At 36.0% G+C, this 12,730-nt stretch overlaps 1 long non-coding RNA gene across 1 annotated transcript; it reads right to left on the bottom strand.

Annotated features, from left to right (window-relative positions):
• Positions 1-335: 335 nt before the first annotated feature.
• Positions 336-2,659, bottom strand: LOC131655709 (uncharacterized). The gene is made up of 3 exons (XR_009299855.1): positions 2,594-2,659; positions 2,494-2,521; positions 336-2,108 (listed from the first exon to the last, which is right to left on the bottom strand). It is a non-coding gene; the product is annotated as an uncharacterized LOC131655709 (long non-coding RNA).
• Between the last annotated feature and the right edge of the window lie 10,071 nt (positions 2,660-12,730).

Genomic DNA, 12,730 nt, shown 5'->3' with positions numbered 1-12,730 from the left:
TGCGTCGACTTCACTAACCTTAATGTTGCATGCCCAAAAGATCCACCCCTTACCCAACATAGATTGTCATTCAGATTGATGGATCCTCAAGCTACAAAACCATGAGCTTATTCTAGCTATAATCAAATCAATATGGATCCTGTAGATGTGCCTCAGACAATTTTAATGTTCAATCACTACAACTATTACTAAATGTCATGCCCTTTTGACTAAAGAACACAAGTGCCACCTATCTAAGACCCATAGACACAGTATTCTCAAAGCAGATATGATGCAACCTATAGGTCTATATCAATGACATGATAGTAAATACATCAGAAGGAAATAGCCATACTACAGACATAGAAGACATCTTGGAATCGGTCAGGAGCTACATCATGAACCTAAATCCCGCTAAGTGCTCATTTGACGTACAAGCGGGAAATTTTCTAAGTTTTATGTTAACTAAGAGATGTATAGAGGTGAACCGAGATAATTGTCAGACCATCATTGTCATGAAGAGCCCTTCCAATTTTAAGGAAGTTCAACAACTAACAGGCCTTTTAGCTGTCTTACCTCGTACCCTTTCTTGTATAGGTGACAATGTTTTTCATTTCTTTGCCACTTTGAAGAAAAAGGAGAAGTTCGAATAGACGAGCGAGTGTGAGGAGACGTTCTTAAACTTAAAGGTCTGCATAGCGTTGCTGCCCATCTTGACACGCCCAATAGCAGTTTTGCCACTCTACATATACATGTCTGTTACTAACCAAGCGATGAGTTTGGTGCTCGTCCAAGAGATAAATAAAGTCGAGCGACTTGTGTATTTCGTGAACAAGGTTTTTAAGGGTATTGAGGTCTGATATTAGAAGATTGAAAGACTTTCTTTGTCAGTCCTAATAACTGCAAGAAAATCCATACCTTACTTTCAAGGGCATTAGATAATGGTAAAAACCAATTATCTCATTTGGCAGGTCCTGAAGAAGTCAGATCTAACAGGGAAGATGGTATCTTAGTCGGTTGAACTATTTGACTATGATATCAACCATATATCCATAGGAAATATCAAATCATAGGTACTGACTGATTTTCTAACAGAATTCAGCTCGTCAGTAGGCAAGGAGACTCCCCACGTAAACACCATAGATGGCAAAAAAAACAATTGGTAATATTACTCCAACATTACTTTGGTCTATACTGACTGCAATTAGGATCCTCAAAATGAATTTGACAGTGCATATTGCTTTTCTACTTGTTCTTAGACCTTTGGAGATATCACGTAAGACCAGAATAATATGATTATCATAAGTTTGTATTCTAAGGTGATTTCTACTAGTGCCTTCTTTGCAGAAATTTGGGCCTTTCGGAGTGGCATCTTGCTTGGAAACATCATCTTTCAGATATACTATTCTTTTTCTCTATTTCATATGAACACAAAAGGTCATACGAATTAGTATTACACTCTTTTGCTTATAATTGATCAATAAAATATGGGATTTGTTCCAAAAAGACTGAAATAGTATTATGAGGAGTGCTAGCAACACTCTCTCCAACACTCACTTTTTTATTGGTTAAAACATGTGTGAGTCCCTCACATTGAAAATGGATCTCACGTAAAGTGGTAGGACCCACACATGTTTCAACCTATAAAAAAGTGAGTGTTGGAAAGAGAGTATTGCTAGCATTTATCATAGTATTATTTACTTCGCTCCTAGAGAAAAAAATCATTGTGCTTGTATGCTTGCACAATATGGTCATACTCACCCCTTCCATGTCACTTTTGTTGAACATACTTTTTATTTACAATCTCTTATACATTTTGATGTTGGTGGTGTTCATGACCGGAATTTTAGTTCACATTGTATGATATTTTCTGTATTAAAAGAAAAACAATATCTTCATATCAATACTATCAATAAAACGGATAAAAAATATCTTAATAGTATGAAGTAGAACATTTTGTAAAACACAAATATAACCCCTAAATTATTATATTTGTCCATAAAATACTTTTTTTTTTTTTGGCTCTTCAACAAATTTTGATCTTATTTGGTCCTTGATGCAATCTAGAAGGTCTGCTTTGGAGATTGTTAAGGGAGATTCTCACCAACATTTCATACACATTTAATCTGCTACAAAAATGAGAAAAATGAATTAGAGAAAATTACTTGTAAGATATACAATTTAGAGACACATTTCATTTTGGGTACTAAGAGGCACAATTTTTTTGTTAGTACAAAGAGACACAATTAGATAAACAAGTTAATGAATCATTATAAATATAAAGTTACAAAATTAGGGAAAACAAATATTGAAACAAAAAGCCAAAACAAAATACTTTAACCTATGTGATTATTGTGACATTTCACCTCATTTTTTTGTGAATTTTCTTTCACTATAGTACAATGGCCTAACCTAATTAATATTGTTAGCTACTTTGCACCCAAAATTACGTAACCAAAATTAAGAAGATCTTCAAGAAATCCTACCAAATATCACAAAAAGATGTGTGCTTACCTGAAATTAGACGCAATGTTGACATCTCCTAAGAACAGATCCAAAAATTAGTTTGCAATTAATTCCAAATTCAAAAGAGGAAAAAGAATAATAATATCACCTTCTTCAATTCTTCACTTCGGGTAAACATGTCACATCACTCAATAGGACCATAATCAAATTGAAATCTAAACAAGAAAATAGAAACAAAAAATAATAGATTAAAGGGACCACTATGTGTGCAAAAATGCTATGATAAAATATTACATTGAAAAAGAAAATACCATTTATGTTATATGATAAATAGTAGAGGAGACAAGGAATAATAAAGGCTCGTGTTGGGACCAAAATGGGGTCCATAGAGTTTTATTTGAAATCTTAAGTGGGTCCAATCAAATATAATCTTTTGTAGGGTCTCAAACCCATATATTCATCTCTTGTGAAAAATGTATATTAGAAATCTTGATAATATTTGGACTTTGTTCCCATCGAGGGTGTCCAAAATATAATTCATTTTATTAGGTAGATTGATTTTTTCCGTTTTACATCCCTTTTACGTCATAATTGAAATTTGAATATCTAATTTTATCTAGTACTATCATGATGGTACTCTGTCTAAGAAGGTAATTAAAATCGAATTAGATATCGAATAAGTGTTTTACGAGTTCTAAATTTCAAGGTTAGATTGGAGTTGGATTCCGATCGAATCGTTTATAAATTAAAAAATATTTTTTATATATAAAAATAATAATTCACAAGAATAATTATATAAGTTATTGATAATTTTATAATACTAATATTTAATTTTTTATTTAATTTTTTATAATATTTTATATTTTTAAAATATTATATTTAATTATTTAAAAAATATTGATAAACAAAATAATACAAAAGGGAGGAATTATAAATCGATAGAGAAACTGTTTAAAACACATATAAAAAATTTCATATAAGAAAGAAGATAAATACTTATTATTAACTTAACTGAAATGACTTCAAGGTACAATAAAGTAAGAAATTTTTGAAAATTTACACACTACGCAAGATAATCTATTTATTGTAGATGTTATCACTATTGGATATTCCCTTTTCTAAAATATGGTTCTTGATGAACACCCTGAGCAGTATAATTATAAAGAGTTTATCAGAGATCGTACAAGGATCACTAAAGACATGTGATACTATATATCGCATGAATTGGACCTTATAGACGTCTTTGATAAAATAATTTGCCCATTTAGTGTTACACCCGCCCGTTGGTCACATAAATTGCCTTATGTTGGACTTGGGTAAAACCACTTATTTCATATTCATGAAACGTGGGGATTGACATGTCATATGGCATTAACAGTATGAAGGTTAAGTTAGGGGAAAATAAACGTTCTCCTAAAGAATAGGGAAAATAACAGTTCCACGCTCTTAAGTGGGGAGAATGACCACCTGAAAGGTCAAATAATCTAGGTCCAATACACCTCTATAAATATCTCAAACCCGAGATTGATAAGTACATTCAATTCAATCAAAAAGCACTAAGTTGTAGAGGTTTTCATCATTCCTGCGTGAACTTGCTCTAACACCAACATCAACCATAAAACCCTTAAACAACCCTACACAATTAGGACTTGTCACTCATTATACTTTTAACATGTACAATTGACGTCCACCATGGAGCTCCGATAAAACTGATTTGCGCCACCATTGCATTAATGGTTCGATTGTTATCCACATATTCCACCTCTTTATCCAATATGGTGAATAAGCGGGTAGAAACTCAAGCCAATAGTAGTTTCGGCAGCGATGAAGATTCCATAGCAGAAATGTGTGCCACCATGGATGACTTACAACGCCGAGATCCAACTCTGTAAGACAACGTCCTCCACATCTAACTGCGTTAGCAAGATGCTGAGCCTTTTGAGGAGATTAAGGCTATGGACTCCCAACCTTTCTTTGTTGAAATATGGGGGCACCAGTACTAGAAAATTTCAAGTCGTCGTCATTGGCCAAGTTTTATGGACGCAACGACCCCTAAAATCATGTCATATCCATTAACACTCAAATAGCATTAATTGGAGCCTTTGACTCCTTAAAGTGGAAGCTTCTCTCTAGAAACTTCAGGGACGCGAAATTAAGGTGGTACATGAGCCTTCCACGACTCATGGAAACTCATGGAAATATGCGTCGAAATCGAAATTAAACCGAATAATTCTTAATTAAATGTATTATCGAGCATGAGTGAATATCAAACAATTTTGGAAAGTGAAATATGGTTCAAGAACAAATTCGGGAGGTAAAGAATATCGCAACAACACTCAACTGAAATTATCATTTAATCCACAATTCGGTGTGCAAGTTCAAGAAACAATTCATGGAAAATTGACAACAAATGCAAGAAATTTAATAGCACAAAATCCACATGAAAACCAATTCAAAGCATGTTTATCATTTAACTCAAGCATGAACACCGTCTCAATAATCAATATTCGAGCAATTTGACGTTATCGCACTTTCAACAACCATTAACATCAATTATTCATAACAACCAACATTATCAACAACAAATATTTGTGAATCACAACAATTTACATATTCATCCTCAACAATTATCAACCAAACACAATATGTCATCAACACTTTAATTCAAGCAACATGAACAATTATTTATTCATCCAGAAACAAGTTCAAATTATCATCAACAAACAATAACATCTTTAATGTATCATGAGGCAATTACTCTAGCATCAACACTTTAATTCCAATTATTTTCCACAATTTGAATCAACAACAACAAATATCATCACCAATCAACATCAATCATCATTAAACAGCAATCCACATTATCAACAACACTTGATTTAACATCCACAACATAACTCATCCTCACCAAATAATAGTAACAACAAAATTATCATCATATAACACAATTAAAATTCATCAATATTCTAATTTCAACAATCAAGCACAATCTATGAACAATTAAATCGATAATGCAAGGTTTAAGTACTTATCGAATCGAGGAACAAAATGAAATGCAAAGACGAAGAAATGTCCACGGCTGAACTCGCGCGGTGCAAGGGAGAGGATCGTTGGAATGTCGCGATTGGGGGAGTAATTCGCGACGGTGTCGCGTTGGGGCGGTGCGCCGTCGGTGAGGAGGCTTGGTGGTGGACGCACGTCGCAATAAGGAGAGAGCGGTGCCGACGGTGATTCATGGTCGATCGAAAAAAGAGAAAAGAGATTCAAGAGTTTTTTATTTTTGATTGAAGGTTACTCTTGAGGAAATTATTGTTGTTCTTGAGAAAATATGAAGTTTGATTCAAGAGAGAAGACAGAGAGAATAAAGAATGTGTTTCTGGAGAGAGAGAGAGAGAGAGAGAGAGAGAGAGTAAAAGTTAATGAATGACAAAAAATGAGGTAAAAGAGTATTTATATGGGATTTGAATTTTGAATTTCAAAAAGTGCGCCAAAACGCAATTTTGAGCTCTGTTTTCGAGGAAACGTGTTGCAGTGTGAAAGTCGTAATCGGGACCACCCGCAAATCGAAGATGACGAAATTTGTGAACCATTGTCGTCGGAATGGGCTCAATCCGATAAATGGTGAAAAAGTTATGCGCGTTTGAACGGCGAGAAATTCATCTGGTCATCTGAGGCGGAAAACTTAACTGTGCAGAATTTTCATGCGGTACCATTCAAAGAATGCGACGAAACTCAGTCTTCCAAACAAAATTCGAACTTAGGGCCTGAAGATAAATTAAAGTCGACAAAATTTGTAAAAGAATGTCGTCAAAATCCGATCAATACGATAAAAATTGAGGGAGTTATGCAATTTTGAATCCTGTCGCGCCGTGCCCGAAAACGCATTTCGACGGATAAATCATAATGCTTTCGCAATATTCTAGAATTTCTTGTGCATATCTGTCCTTAGGTCCCAACTTAAGAAATGTCAGGGACATCGAGACGGGACTCGTGTTAAAATTTCAACAAGATCGGATAAACGGTGTGGAAGTTATAATTTTCAATTATCCATAATGCAGCGATTCAGCACACTTTTTCACTGTAAAACTTCAGGTAAATTGGGAATTCAGTGACCTTCTTCAGAGAAATAATTTTTGATCCCAACACATGAAATATAGTAGACCTTAAGATAGAACTTTTGACATATGGCTCGCTTTAAAATGATACTCCGGTCAGAAGTTATGAATTTTCAAATATCCGAAAGACAGTGGAACAGTAAATTCAAGTCTCAGGTAATTTGCATTTTCGGACATCTTCCTTAAAGAATTGGATTCCAGCTTGAACACAAAAGATGTAGAGAACGCCGAAAAAGTAATGGCAAAGCGAATACCAAGCCCATACGACCTTCCAGTCGGAAATTACAAATTTTGCACTTGCACCGTAAAAGCAAACTTTTGAACTAAACTGTCTTGAAACAATTGAAACCCTTTATTATTTTCTTTTGATTTTCGAATGACGAAATAAACGTCTTCCGTAACTTGTATAAAAAATAAGAAGGCAAATTTTTGGGTGCAACAAAGAGGAGTTACAGGACAACTAGCAAAGGAGGGTAGAAAAGAAGGGAACATGTTAGTTCTATAAACGAAAGGTCGCATGCCTAGTGATGCGGAGGTGATACAACACTTAAATCTTTGAAACCAGGAGGATATGCAGATGTTTGATTGGATGGATGCAAAAGTAGTGGCCAATTCTCCGGCTCTGGGCATTGATGCTTCCCTAAGCGATATTGACATTGTGGTCGGCGATCCTACGGAGTAGTTGGTCCTTCCCCTACCAGTAGAGCTGTCAAAATAGGCTGAAGCCCATGGGCCGGTCCATCATGCCCGAAAATAATTAGGGCTTGGACCTTATTTTTCGAGCCCATTTACATTCGAGCCTTTTTAAGCCCGACCCTAAAAATATAGGTCGGCCCGTATGGGCCATGGGTAGCACGCCAGCCCGAAAAAATTAATTTTTTTTAATACAACTAGAAATTATCCTTTCCTAATTCATAAAGGTATGCTATAAACAATTTGCGTATTATGTATTTTAATTTATTTTTAGTATTATAAAGGTATAAATATCAAACAAAAGTTGATGGTTTGACTTAATTTCAAACTAAAAGGTTTCATCCTAATATAATTATGTAGATAGTATAGAAAACACACCATGATATATTCTAAGTAAAAATAAGGTTGAAATGAGATTTAAAAAGTTATGATGTAATTTTTTATGGTAGGATAGAGTTAGTACAAATCATATAAATAACAATTTGCTATAAAATAATATCCCATCAATTTAATTATAATTGTTATAAAATTTTATAACAGTTTGTTGTTATGATTGTTATAAAATTATAATTGTCATGAATATTTATATCTTAAAATTTGTTGGAACAAGTTATTTAATTTTGTGTGAAAAATTAAATATAATTTCTGATGTATTTTGAATAGTTGAAATTAAGTTAATATGTTGTTTTACATTTTAATTGTAACTTATATAGATTATTTAGAAATCGTAATTTTGGATATGAAAATTGATATATATATATATATAAATATATATATATATATATATATATATATATATATATATATATATATATATATATATATATATATATATATATATATATATATATATATATATACACACACATATATATACATATATATATATATATATATATATATATATATATATATATTTATATATAAGTATTATTGCATGCAATTGTATGGTTATTAGAAAAATAAGGAGAAAATTTTATTTTTTTAAAAATAGGCCCGTTTAGGGCCGAGGCCCATTTAGGGCCGGGTAGCCCGCAACCCAGACAGGGTTGGGCCTGGGTAGTAAAAATGGAGCCCATTTAAAAATGGGTTTTTTGGGCTCGGCCCTGAAAAGCCTGAGGCCCGCATGGGCCGACCCGTTTAGGGCTGGGTAGCCCATTTTGACAGCTCTACCTACCAGAGGAAAAGATGATATGCATCTCTTTTGATGACTGCATTGTCCCGTCTCATGAGTGTTTGTTTATAAAAGTAATACATCGACTGCCTTTTTCTAAATTTGAGGTAGCCATCCTTAAATGTTTAATAGTTGCACCTTTCTAGCTTCATCTGCGGTCATGGGCATATATAACGGTTTTCCAACTTTGTGCCGAGTACAAATCCTAGAAACCATCTCTTGCCTTGTTTTTTGATCTTTTCCATTTGATTCGTACTTCCTCAATCAATTTTTTCTACCTGGGGCTCATTGACTTCCATCCAGTTAAGCATTGGTTCGACCCCTTTACTCTAAATTGGGGCAATTTTTCGGGAAGTTTCATTTTGGTGAAACTCCTCACCCTAGTAGCTCACTCTGTTTTCTGCTACCTTCATGCCAAACCTCCTTACCGATGTCGGGGTTTGTACCCAACGTACTAGTCTAAGCTCTACTTTAACTGGTCTACTCACTCATATTGTACCATGTAGGGATCTCTTTCTTCGGACGAGGTAACGATGAAGGAGGAAATGCAATCCTAGTTTAAGGGCTCAGATATGAAGTTGGATTCAGCATGGTAAGGTGCCTTCTACCGATATAAGGAAAAGGCAAATTGATACTCGTGCTATCTTGAGTTCAGTTACTCTTGAGGAGAAGAGGGAGATTTTTTATGAGAGCAGAGTATTCATATTTTTTTTACACGCGTGATTGGGTTTTGCAGATAACAGGGATAAGATAAGCAAGCTAGATATGATTTATCCCCTCATTCTTATCCTGATTGTACAAGCTTTGACTCTTGTGTTCAAATTAGATCATCTTGTAGATTCTACAACCACTTTCATGGTGGATAAACCAGGTTTGCCCTCGGTTTCAACTAAGAGGGCTCGAGATGAGGAGCAACAATCTCCCTGGGGTAAGGCTTCTCCAAAACGGACTCATTTCATTGAGGATGATGCTTTCGGGGAGGTGACTGCCTTCATAAAGATACCAAATATTTTGTCTTCCCGACTTCCACGCACTCTTAAGGAGGATTATACTACTGTCTCGATGTCAGATTTTATCCTTTGTCCAAAATCTCCCTGAGGGGGATAAGATGGAAATGACATCTAAGCATGCTTATAGCATGTTCAAAGATGCTTCTATTTTTTATCTCATCTTTGTTGAATGGGGTGATGTCTTGGCCTCGTGTAGTCCTTTTAGGGAAAGGGATACTTGGAATGGGAAATTTGAAGCTATGGAGCTAAAGCGCACTAATATTTAGAAGGAGCTAGTTGCGATGTAGGAGGAAGTTAAAGCTACTAACTATTTGCAAAAGAGATTGAGAATATGTGGCTCTCCTTTGGCTCTAGCGGCTCGTGTGACTCAATTTGAGGGCTTTCTTAAAGATGCAGAGAAGTGGTACAGGGTCAATTATGATTCTGTTTAGGAAGAGGTTCTCTAGGTGGAGTATCGAGAAGCATATGTTCAGGCGATTGAGGCCTTCAAAGCTCTTTAGGATGAAGTGGCCTGTCCGAAGCAGACACTGTATAATTATCTCCAATAGACTATGCGGGGCATTCTTGGAGTCACTGAACGAATTGTGGACTACACCGGGAAGTTCTACCTCAGTGCTATAATTTCCGTCGAGGCATTAGATCTATTTAAATCTTCTCCCGGGGTGACTCAAGGAGGCGGTCCCAATGCCTCAGCTTCAAACGCTTTGGCTTGATTTTCATTTTGTATGTATTATTTATTTCCTGTAATTTTTTCCAACTGTTGTGCCTTGGGTGTAATAAGGAAACATTTTACCTGGACGAATCAAGTGTTTGTTGCTTTGGAAGTTTGAGCCATATTTTCCTTTAACATTATTGTTGCTTACGAATTGTCATAACTTCGGGATTACTGTTTGCTCTACGAATTGTTTATTTGCTTTAGATTTTAGGTCGGCCCACTGCCGTTTGTTAGCTACAAGATGTTTCATTTGGGTGTTAGAGCCTTTACTATTTGCTTCATGGAAGAAAGATCATATTTGATTGTAGTGAGTGGCAGATATGCCCCTGAAATTTTCCTGATTTTTGAAATTTGGTGCATTGAATGAGGTCGGCTACCATTTTTTGTTGTTGCACTTGCTCACTGTCTTTACTGTTTGCCATAGTAGTGCATTGATTTGTACATCACATTTGGAGATTTGTTTGCTTTTCTCAGGAGATGCGTGGGACCGGTGAAGTACAGTTTATGTAGTCGTGCTTTGTACTACGCTCGCGTCACAAAGGACCATTCTCTAGCTAAGGGTAGGATCCTCGTCCTTGTCCCCAAGGCTTGGCTCAGATAGAGGTGGGCGTCTCCAGGCTCCACCACCTGCGCCATTGGGTTAATTAGATCCGAGGGAAGGGTGTGCCAATGACGCAGAATTGCGTTTAATAAGCCTCATATGCAAGGTGTGTGTTGCAGTCGTATCTGAATCGCATAAATATGTTAAGTATATATTGAATACGCAGTTGGGCATGGAATGTGCTTAAGCCATATCAGAATCGCATAAAATCTTTAAGTTTGTATATTATATACACGTTTGTGCAAGTGGTGCGTTTAAGTCGTATTAGAACCGCATAGATGCGTTAAATATGTATCAGATACGCAATGGGTTCATAATATGCTAAGCCATATTAGAATTGGATAGATGCATTAAGTCTACATCGAAAACGTATTCATGCATTTTATCTTCACTCTCCTTTTTCAAACATCATAATAGAAAGAGATTTAAAAAAACAAAAAATAGAGGAAGAAAGAAATATATGTATACATGTGTTTTTCATATTAGTAATGAATTTAATTTATTACAAATAAATAATAAATTGACGAGGTAGATAACCTTCAATGGTGACTTCGGCATGGTCAGATGGTGTCCAGAGTCCTTGGTAGTTTGCATTTTATCAAAGCTTTGAGTTAGATGCACTTCGCGCTCCAAAGAATCTTCTTTGGTTGGATGTTGTTCAAGGTGTCCCGCCTTGCACTTTTCTATCGATGTGTGTTGGGTGGTCAGCTTTTCGGGAAGTAGATTGAGGTCGTTGCTGATTTTTGGTTTCGTCAAATTTCTCTGTTCAATTCTTAGGAGAGGATTTTTTAGATCACCAGAGTATTGATTTCTCTGCTTCCTTCCTATTATATAGTGGGTATTTACCTCAAGTAGATTTGGGGTCCCACCTGGGGTAGATCCGACCTGAGGGTCGACTTTTCCCAATCCTAGAATGACAGTTGGGCATTGATGATGCTATTTAGTAAGCTTCTCCAGTTTTTCCTTTGGAACAGGGACTATGAGTCAGAGGTTGTTATTGACTAGTGTCCTTGAAGCTAGAGTCTAGGGTATCTTTATTTGGATATGCTCAGCGAAGCTCTGCTCTTTGATATGGCCTGAGGGGACCCTGATGCATCAAGTGGAAATGTAGCACCCAATATATGCACCCTAGTATTCGATCGGCTACCGGTGTTAACTATGGACTCCGGTATCCTGGCGCCATTAACTACGAACTTGAAATATCCTTCTAACGTTGCCCCTATAATCATCCTAGCAGCAGCGGGAAGCGTGGGCGCATCCAGTTTGGACGGTGGATTGTGAGGCTTCATCGTGGCCTTCATTGAAATTGCAATCGGATCCCAACACAATCTTAGATTTGGGCATGAGAGTCTTCCTTTTTCTATCTTGCTGAGTTCTCAAATAAAACGCAGATCCGAACTCTAAAGAAATAAGGCAGAAGCAGTGGTTGACTAATCTCTGTCTGTGCTCTCGGGCGCTTTCCAATTCTGAGATCTGAGAAAGTTACGAACACTGAAGACAAAAAATGAAAGTGAACTTACGGAAAACATAGAAATCGGGAGTTAATTCTCTTGATTCAGTAAGCTAAGGAGGTTACAAATTGGTAAATCAGAGATCTGGATCTGAATTGCAAGAATCCAGATTTTAGGGTTTTGAGTTTGTTCGATGGTGTTTGCGAAGCGAACATGATTTTTGTGGAAGATGTAATGCCCCTGACTACTTTCAGGATTACCGATTGACCCCACAAACCAACACGGGTATTTTCAACATGCTTTGTCCTCACTCACACTCTTTCTAGGAAACTTACCAGAAGGTCACCCATCCAAATACTACTGCAAGTCAAGCACACTTAACTATGGAGTTATTATTTGTTAGGCTATCGAAAACACCATCGAACAAACACTGTCGAAGCCTTCCTTGGTAAATCAGAGATATGTGGTATCAATTAATCCTTATAAGCCTTCCTTCAAACATGCAGTCCCTTCCTCAGAATCCCTC

This window comes from Vicia villosa, linkage group LG3 (genome assembly GCF_029867415.1).
Source record: "Vicia villosa cultivar HV-30 ecotype Madison, WI linkage group LG3, Vvil1.0, whole genome shotgun sequence".
NCBI classification, from domain to species: Eukaryota; Viridiplantae; Streptophyta; class Magnoliopsida; order Fabales; family Fabaceae; genus Vicia; species Vicia villosa.
This window is presented reverse-complemented; position numbering and strand designations above follow the sequence as displayed.